Raw genomic sequence first — 8,644 nt, 5'->3', positions numbered from 1 at the left:
GGGAATGTGGGAATTTTGTTACTACTGTTAGTACAGGACCTCCAGAACATAGCTTTTTAAATTCTAATACCACACATTTCCACCAAAAGGACGATAAATGTTTGTTAAAATACAATTCTTATTGCTTTTTATAAATGGCAGCCATGCATTCACTAATTATTAGAAAATGGCATAAAATGTATCCAGGTTGTTATTTACCATGCTAATCATGTCAGTTCCCATAGACTTCACTAGTTGCTTAACCAAAAGAACATAGTATGCACCTTTGAGAGTAACCTCAGGTCAAAACTGAATGCTGAGTATAGAGCCGATGAATTTGTCAGACACCCATGGTGATACCGAATTATTCTCCCCAAAGATGGAAAAATACCAAAATACCATTCAGATAGAATCATTGCCATATTTGAATTTCTTACCAAATGCCTTTTTTTTTCAGTAAAATTAATTGAAGAGCTATACTAACTTTTGCTCTAAGATCACAACTGAGCAAAGAAAGTCAGAACATGGGCAGATGCTGAAATACAACCTCTTCTGAGGTGAGCGGTCGACATTGCTCTCACCTGCTTCTATTAAACCCCACTGCCCAGGGAGAGCCAAAAGCAAACCCTGTGCTTTAAAACGCACACAAGCCATGCAAAGGGTTGCAAGGGGACACAGAGATTCATGTTTTATGAGCAGGAAGGCCTTTGGTGACTTTGTATTTCTTATGACGTCAAAGGAGAAAAGCCATGGACTCCATTTTGGAGGTACACACCCAGTCCCCCGGTGTTCCGACCTGCCCCTGCCACCGACCAGGCCACAGGGCTCCCCTCTGAAAAGAAGAGCAACCCCAAATCACAGCTCCTCTCCCTGCCTGGGTTCAGACCGTTCCCCCACAGGCCCTTTCACCTCCCCTTCCACAGCTTAACCGATAACAAAACATTTGCATCTGGTTCATATTTCCTTTGTGTTTAAACTACAGTCCAGAAAAAAACTTGACTGGTTCATTTGGGCCTACTTGGAACCCAATTCAGAATACTGTAAGTGAAATAAAAGGTGTCTGGCTGGGTTTCTTTTATGTGGCAATCAGGTATCCAAGTATTACTTTTGCTTCCATAGGAAATTTCCCATCTTCACTTTTTCGTTGGTATGATTCTAGGCAAAGGAGTCCCCAGATGCTTGTAGCACAGCATCTCCCCTTGAGATCACCGTCCACCATTAGATCTGCCTCAAACCTCACCTCCAACTTCGGGAGGATGCACAGGGCTGCCTGAGCAGAAGAGGATTCAACATGACGCAACCCTGAGCATCCCTGGACTGGAGAAGCCTGGGAGAAGCAGCAGCCCTCCTGATGGCCCTTGCCAGCAACACACACGAGGGGGACAGCACCAGCACCCCACCCTCCGGACTCAGGCGTCCTGCACAGACGTCAGTACAGGCCACAAAACCATAGGACAGCTCGACACCCCCATGTATGTGACAGCAAGGCAGTCAGAGGACGGGAAACGGCCAGCAATCCCCAATCCATGCCCAGCCTCTTCCAGCCTCCTCTCCCACCCCACCCCACCCTCCCCTTCTCCCCACAGAGTTTCAAGTTCACCCAAATTTGGGTCTTCAATGTCAGCCTAATCAGCACATTCCCACTCCCCCACCCCCCAATTTCCTGGAGGCACATGTAAAATCCCATTTGTGGGGAAAAAAGTCTACTCAAGTTGCCTTGACATAGGGAGCTGCCGAGGGCTGGAGCATTCCTGCAGAGCATGTCAACTCCCAGACCTTCCCTGCAGGCTCCTTTCCTCTCCTCCACCCCTCCTCTCCCTACCTTCCTCCTCGCTGCCGCCCTCAAAGCAGGCAGTGGGTTCCTCCTCTGGGAGCCCGGACTCTCCTCCACCTCCTCCACCCTCCAGGGCTTTGCGTTTCTTCGACATCTCTGCCGGGGCTGGGGCTTTGGGGTGTTCTTTCCGCACCCCCAGCCTCCCCCCTCGCAGAGGAGAGTGAAGGTGGGGTTAGGTGGAGGGGAGAGAGACGGGCGAAAGGGGTGGGGAGGAGAGGCCAGGGAGGGAGATGGATAGAGAGGAATTGCTGCTGAAGGAGGGAAGGCACTTTGGGGAAGCAGGAGCCAGGCGGACAGGCGGCGCAGAGAGCCTACGATCAGCTCAGCAGCAGCCCTCCGTCTAGGGGGCTCTCTGCTCTCTCTCTCTCTCTCCCTCTCCCTCTCTCCTTCCTCCTTCCTCTTTTTCCTTCCACTAGAAGGGTAAGCAAGCCCAGAGGGAAAAAGAGACCAAAAAACCAGGGAGGAGAGGCTCTTTGGGCACTCAGCTGATTTCTTTCTAATTTAGGAGGGGGCTAGGGTGGATGCTGTGTATCAGGACTTCTGGCCCTGTCTATAAAGGACTGATGTCCTGGGAAGGGATGTGTTGGGAGGGGGGAGGGTGTTTGTGGTGTTTGGGAGGGAATATTTTCAATGGATTGCAAGGAAAATTGGGTAGAATGAAGAAAACAAAATGCTGCAGGATGCAATATAGTGATGCCTTCAGGTGCTAGGGGCACAGGACCCCCTCCTCCTCTGTGACATCCTTTGAGCTTTTGCAAAAGGGGCTGGGGGAGGTGGAGGGAGGCCCAAGGAGAGAGGCAACAGAGGCCAGAGGCAGAAAGGGGAGGGGAGGGGTCTCATCCCCATTCAGAACTGAGGAAGGAGGCCCAGAAAGGAGGCAGGAGGGTGGGGGCCTGCTCCCTAGGCCCCTTTGGGTCTAGCCTTGCAGAGGCGGCTGTTTGCAGCTGGAGGGCAGCCTTGCAGGGAACTTGGAGCTGGGAAACTCGGTCCAAGAAGCAGTAGCCGGAGGCGATCGCTCAGGCGCTGGACTTGGCTGCCCTCCCTCTCACCTCCTCTGCCACCCCTGAGTCTTCTGGTTTTATCCACTCAGGTCTCTTTTTTCTCACCTCCACTCATCACCCCTCTTCCAAAACAGTCATGTCCCCAAACAACACACACACACACACACACACACACACACACACACACACTCACTCACTTTCTTATTGCCAAAAAGGATGGAGGGAAACGATGGTAACTTTTTTTAAATGTAGGAAAAAGGTTGGATTTGAGTTTTTCTGGACTCTCAAGGGTTAAACAATAGGTAAAAGGAACAGTCCACTTACCACCAAAGTATGCGAAGCGCCTATCTGCTTTCGGCTTCAAGTTCACACACTGAAAAAAGAGAGAAAAAGCAAAGCAAAAAGGAAAAAGCGGGCGGGCCCGGAGCCCCGTGGGTCCAGGGCTCCATTGAGAACTGCGCACAACAAGTTGCCCGCGAGCCCAGGTGGCCCAAGTTCACGACCTCTCCGAGAACACTCGCTTCTGCTGCACCGGGCAGGCATATTCCAGAGGCGTGGGGCAGTCTGCTGTTCGCGCTGCTGTCCCCTGAAAAGGAGCCGACAACTCTGAGCGGCGCGTGGCATTCCTCTTCCCCCCATGTCCATCTGGGGGTCTCCGGGAAAGCCGCGCCGAGCGCTCTAGGCGCCAAGGAAGACCGGTCCATTTCAGCTGATCGTCCCGCGGCCGCAACTTTGGACCCACACACCTACAGAGCACCTAAGTGCGAGTGTGCGTGTGTGTCTGAGTGTGTGCGCGTGAGTGTGCCAGCCTGTGTGCCCGCGCGCACCGGGCTTTGGGGCGCATGTGCTCTCGGGAACGACTCTCCCTGGCTGCCTGGAACTTGGAGAGTTTTCCTTTAAGCCGGAGCTGCTGCTCGGACACCCCCCCTCCCCCCCCCGCGTCCAACAGGAGGCGATGACGTCTGTAGCCTCGTTGCCAGACAGTCCCCAGGCTGCCGCTGCCTTTCATTGACAGGAGCGGGCGCTCCGACGTCAGCAGCCGGACCTTTGGCAAAGCTGCTCGGGCGGAGACGGCTGCCACCCCCGCACCTGCCAGCCCGCCCGGGGGTGGGGGGGGGGGGGGAGTCATGAAATCAAAGTCGCTGGGGAGGGGCGCGGCGAGGCTCCGGGGCTCGAGGAGGAGGGGACTCCGCTCTGCCCTCTTTATCCTGGAGCGCCAGAGTTTATAAATAGCGCTGTCTCCAGCCAGACTCGACCCCTCCGCCGCAGCCCCCGCGGTGCCCCCGCCCCTGCCCCTGTCACTTCGCGCCGGACTCGCTCGGCCGGGAGGGAGGCGCGGAGGGGGCGGGGAAGCAGGCAGTGGAAACAGACGTTGCTTCTCTTCCCTCTTCCCATTCATAGATTCGGCTTGAGTCTTGGGGCCGCCGCTCGGCTCCAGGAGCCGCAGTGAATGGATGGACGCCCGCGCGCGGGGACCACTGGGTGGGCAGGGTGTCGCCCACGCGGGAACGTGCCCCCTCGCCTAGGGGCGGGTGGGAGGACCCCAAACGACCATCCTTAAGAGACCCAGGGCCTGCCCTCTCTTGCTCCTCCAACCCCGGGGTTCTTTTCTGCCCCCGCTGGAACGCAAAACGCAGAATCGAGCTGCGCTCGGCCCCAGCACCATGGAGAGCCGGGACGCGGACGCAGCCTGGGCCACTGCGCGGCGGCCGGGACCGTAGCCACAGGGAGGGGAGCGGCCACGTGGCGCAGGGCAGTGGCTGGGGCCGAGGGGGTCACCTCCCTGTGCGCACCCTTGGCTGCACAAGCCGGCGCGCTCTCCCCTCCCGAACCCCAGGGAGCGGCGTGGGGTTACAGAGGACCGCAGGGCGGGTGCCCCACCCGAGCCCCGCTCGCCGGGGTCGTGGGCGCGCGTCTCCCGCGTGCTGCTGCCGGGAGCTGAGGGATGGCGAGGCCCGCGCTGGCCCGGAGCGGGACGCGGCGCCCCCGTTTGGGCGCTGCCCCCGCTTCTCGCCCAGGATCCCGCAGGATGGAGTTCTGAGGCGCCCTGCTCCCCGCTGGAGCTTGATGGACGCGCGCGAAAGCTTCCATGGGACCCAGAGCACAGTGTGGCCGAGGGGATCCTGAGCGCCTTTGCTACCCCAGGACCCGCGCGCGCGGTCTGGGTGACAGCAGAAGCCCAGGAGTGTGGAGACCGACCCGCAGAGCCCTTCAGAGCCCGGTTTGGCGCAGCCTGTTTGAGAAGCTGCCGCTCAGGGGGCCTTCTCCCCGTGCGCCTGCCCCCCCTCCCCCGTAAAGACCACCCCTCCACCTGGGCCCTGGCCCCAGCCCCTCTCGCTACTAGAGGAAACGCCTTCCCAATTCCCTTTGCATCCCCTCCTAAGTGCTCCGCTGGGTCCGTCCCACCACAAGCGTACTGTCCTTTCTCCCATGGGGGAAAAACAAGTCTTGACCACATCTTCTCTGCCGTTCCCACCCGCTTTCTCTCCCCTTTACAACAAACAGGTCCCAGCAGTTGCCCTAGGCTCTTGTCTCTGGTTTCTCTCCTCTCATTGGCTCTTGAACCTAGGCCTACAAGACCATCTTAGATGTTCTAGCTCAGCGACTCAGCAAAAGCCTGCTCTCCCCCAGGTCAGCGGTCACCCCCAGCTGCTCAGTGCAAAGGTCAGTTCTTAGCCCTCCTCTCGCCTGACTTCCCCTGACTTCTCTGTGGGGCAGAATCCACGGTTCCCTCCTCCAGTGGACACACCCTTCACTTGGCTTTCAAGACAGCACACTCCCTGGTTTCCATCCTACCTTTCTGGCCATTCCCTCTGGGTCACCTTTGATGAATCTGCATCCCCCCAACTTCTTGATGTTGGAGTGGCCCACGGCCCCCTTATCTTCTCTCACCACCTGCCCCCTTGGTGGTCTCACTCGGCCTCCTGGTTTTAAGTCCTGTCTCAGCGCTGAAGACTTTGCATTTATATATTCAGCTCAGACCTCTCCCCTAAATGTTAGACTCATGTCTCACTAGCACCTCCATCTGGGTGTCTAGAAAGCATTGGAAACTTAGGAGGACTAACTGGGTCCTTGATTTCACCCTCACCCCAAACCTGCTCTGCCCACAGTTTTTCCCACCTCCGTAAACAGACATTTCATCCCCACTCCCTGGTCCCCAGCCCCACTGGCCGTTTATAGAACCCATTCAGAACTGTGCATCCGCGGATCCTCTCCAGACCTTTCTTCTGCTAAAGATGCACAGGACTAGCTCTCTTCCTCCTTCTCACATTTACTCTGGGGCCTCCTCAGAGAAGCCTCCAGAGGGTACCTCACTTAAAACTTCAACTCACTTCCTGTCCCCCATCCTTGCTTTACTTTCCTCTTGGTGTTCCTTCTGGTTTACTTATTTGCCTTGTTTATTCTATCTCCCCACTAAAATGCTAGCTTCACGAGGACAGGGATTTTTGCTTTGGCTGATAATTGCATTAAAAACTAGACTTAGCCTCACGAAGTTCCTCACCTCACCACACATTCAGGAGATGCTGGATCTGTTTGGTGACAAATAGAAGAAGGTGAGCTTAGAGACTGTCGGGGGGCATTTCTCCACCACAATGGTCCCCAAATAAACTCTCCATCTGAGAGTGTGGGAGCCCCACCTGAGGCCACTGTTAGGCCTCTGGGTGACTCTATTCTCTCCCCACTCACTTTCTTATTCCATTGCTTCTTTCTCTTTTTTTTCTCCCTGTTCGCCTTTTCTTTCCTGCCCAAGCCGTAAGCCTGCCATAGGCCACAAGCAGGTAAAGGGGAGCCGAGCTGCTCTGGGTCCTCAGAGACCACAATCCTTCCCTTCAGCCCTGTTTTAGTGTTCACACCCCTTCTCATCCAGCAAGTAAATATCCTGAAACTGTACAATGTCCACTCTATGTGCCAAACATCATATTCATTCAGCAGCCACTAAGCTCTAGGGGCCAAAGCTTGAAGGCCCAGATCTCCCCCCAGGCTCTCTGATGGGGGAGGGGAAGGGGCACAGAAGGGGCCCCGGGGCTGTGTGCTGTGCAGGAGGTGGTCTTGCAGGCTGGCAGGAGCCCCGCCCAGGAGGCCGGCCGGGGCCAGAGGCAGGAGAGAGCGAGGGTTTGGAAGGCCCAGTGCTCCAGGGTCAGGCCACGCTAAGGAGCTGGAGGTGTATTCTGAAGGCCTGGATGGGTTTTCAGAAAGGAATGAAATAAAGTCCTATGTGTGTCAGGAAGACAACTGGGGAGCGGTGGAGAGGGGGTGAGACCAGAGACAGGGCGAGCAGCTGAGAGGCTGTTTCACGGATACGGAGTTGAAGGAGGGGGCAGAGCTGGCCGTGTGGGTGAGAGGATGCAGGAGGTGAGGAAGACGGAAGTGGCTCTAGAATGCACGCGTGGTGGCCCGTCTTCTGAAGTAGGATCTGAAACTTAAGCCGAACTGTGCTGAGGCTCCCAGGGAGACTGACGTCAAGGAGCAGACAGGTTGGCTCCACTGGATGCTATAAATAAGTTCTGTTTAAGATCTGTCGCCCACCTTGCACGTCTGGAAGCTCCACGTTACCTGCCACATGAGCAGAGGGGGGTTGGAGGGGCTCAGGTGAAGACTCACGGGAGACTGGTGTATACGCCAGGCCACCTCGTTCATCCCAGGGAGGTGAGTCTGTGAGGGCTGGGCTTCCCTCTTCCTTTCTCCTGGCCACCCCTTCCCACGAACACATCGGATTACAGGACACTATATGGGCTTCAAGGCCACTTCGTCTAAGCCGTGGAAAGGGGTAATGAACCGGTGGTGCTGGCCAGCGAAAGTCACATGGGCTGTGAGGGGGACTCCCTCAGAGACTGCAGTCAGGACGTCCCGACTGTGACCTGGCTTCCTCGGGGCGCCCTCCACATTTCTGCTTCCAAAATGACTGTTCTCCTCCGGAGACCTTGAGGAGAGCCATCAGAATAAAAGGCTCTGCGGGAGTCTGGGGCTTCTCCTGACACCTGTGACGCTCAGCTTGCGAGTGGAGCTGCGTCCCACAGAGACTTTCCATTCCCCCGGTTCTTGGAAGAGCATTTCCAGGTTCTTCTCATTCCGAGAAGAAGTGAGATCTTTGGATAATGGAGTGTTAATTCTCACCTCCTCCAAGAACGGTCTGGGGAAAACAAGCAAGATCAGAGTAGGCTTCCTGACAAAGTGGCCTGCTTGGCGAGCACGGGTGGGATCTCTGGTCCAACCAGCTGAGCACAAGCATTTCTGTGCCTGGAAGAATTTCTAAGTTGTGGGAAATGATTTTCAAACGGATATTGCAGATGTAGAAAGTCTGAAAGTAGCTTATTTAACACTGTGAATGGGTTAAATAGAGTCTAATCACTGATTTGCAGAGCTGGAAGGAACATTCAATTAACTAATGAGACGAATCCCCTAGCCCCGAAATGCTGTGCTATAAATGAGGGAAATGAGTGTAAATAATGTAACACAGCCAGATAGTAGTGGAGCTCTGAGTAGGCTCTTTTTTTAAAGGAAGGACTATATAGCTGTGGATTGTGTTCAGATTTTTAAACCGAGCATATAAATGCGGAAATTTTAGTTACGTCATATCTGTTCCATAAGTAGCGTGGCTTAATTATCCTAAACATTTCATCTATTTAAATTTCATCATTCATGTTTTTTAGACTTTTACTTGGAAATAACTTCAAATTTACAGAAAACTTGCAAGAATAAAAATGGTACAAGGCACCTCCATGCACCTATTACCCAGACTCTCCTCTTGTGAACTCTTACCCCCATGTTCCGTGTCACTTGCCTGCTCTCTACTTTTCTAATCAGTTAAGAGTGACTTGTACCTCTTGGT

The 8,644-nt window shown here is 54.9% G+C and overlaps 1 pseudogene; it reads left to right on the top strand.

The window, feature by feature from the left end:
* The first annotated feature begins 3,769 nt into the window (after positions 1-3,769).
* LOC103002493 (putative uncharacterized protein FLJ36797) lies at positions 3,770-4,535 on the top strand (annotated as a pseudogene).
* The last annotated feature ends 4,109 nt before the right edge of the window (positions 4,536-8,644 follow it).

Source organism: Balaenoptera acutorostrata, chromosome 14, assembly GCF_949987535.1.
Source record: "Balaenoptera acutorostrata chromosome 14, mBalAcu1.1, whole genome shotgun sequence".
Classification (NCBI taxonomy): Eukaryota; Metazoa; Chordata; class Mammalia; order Artiodactyla; family Balaenopteridae; genus Balaenoptera; species Balaenoptera acutorostrata.
Note: the sequence above shows the minus strand (reverse complement) of the source record. Positions and strands in the feature narration are given on the sequence as shown.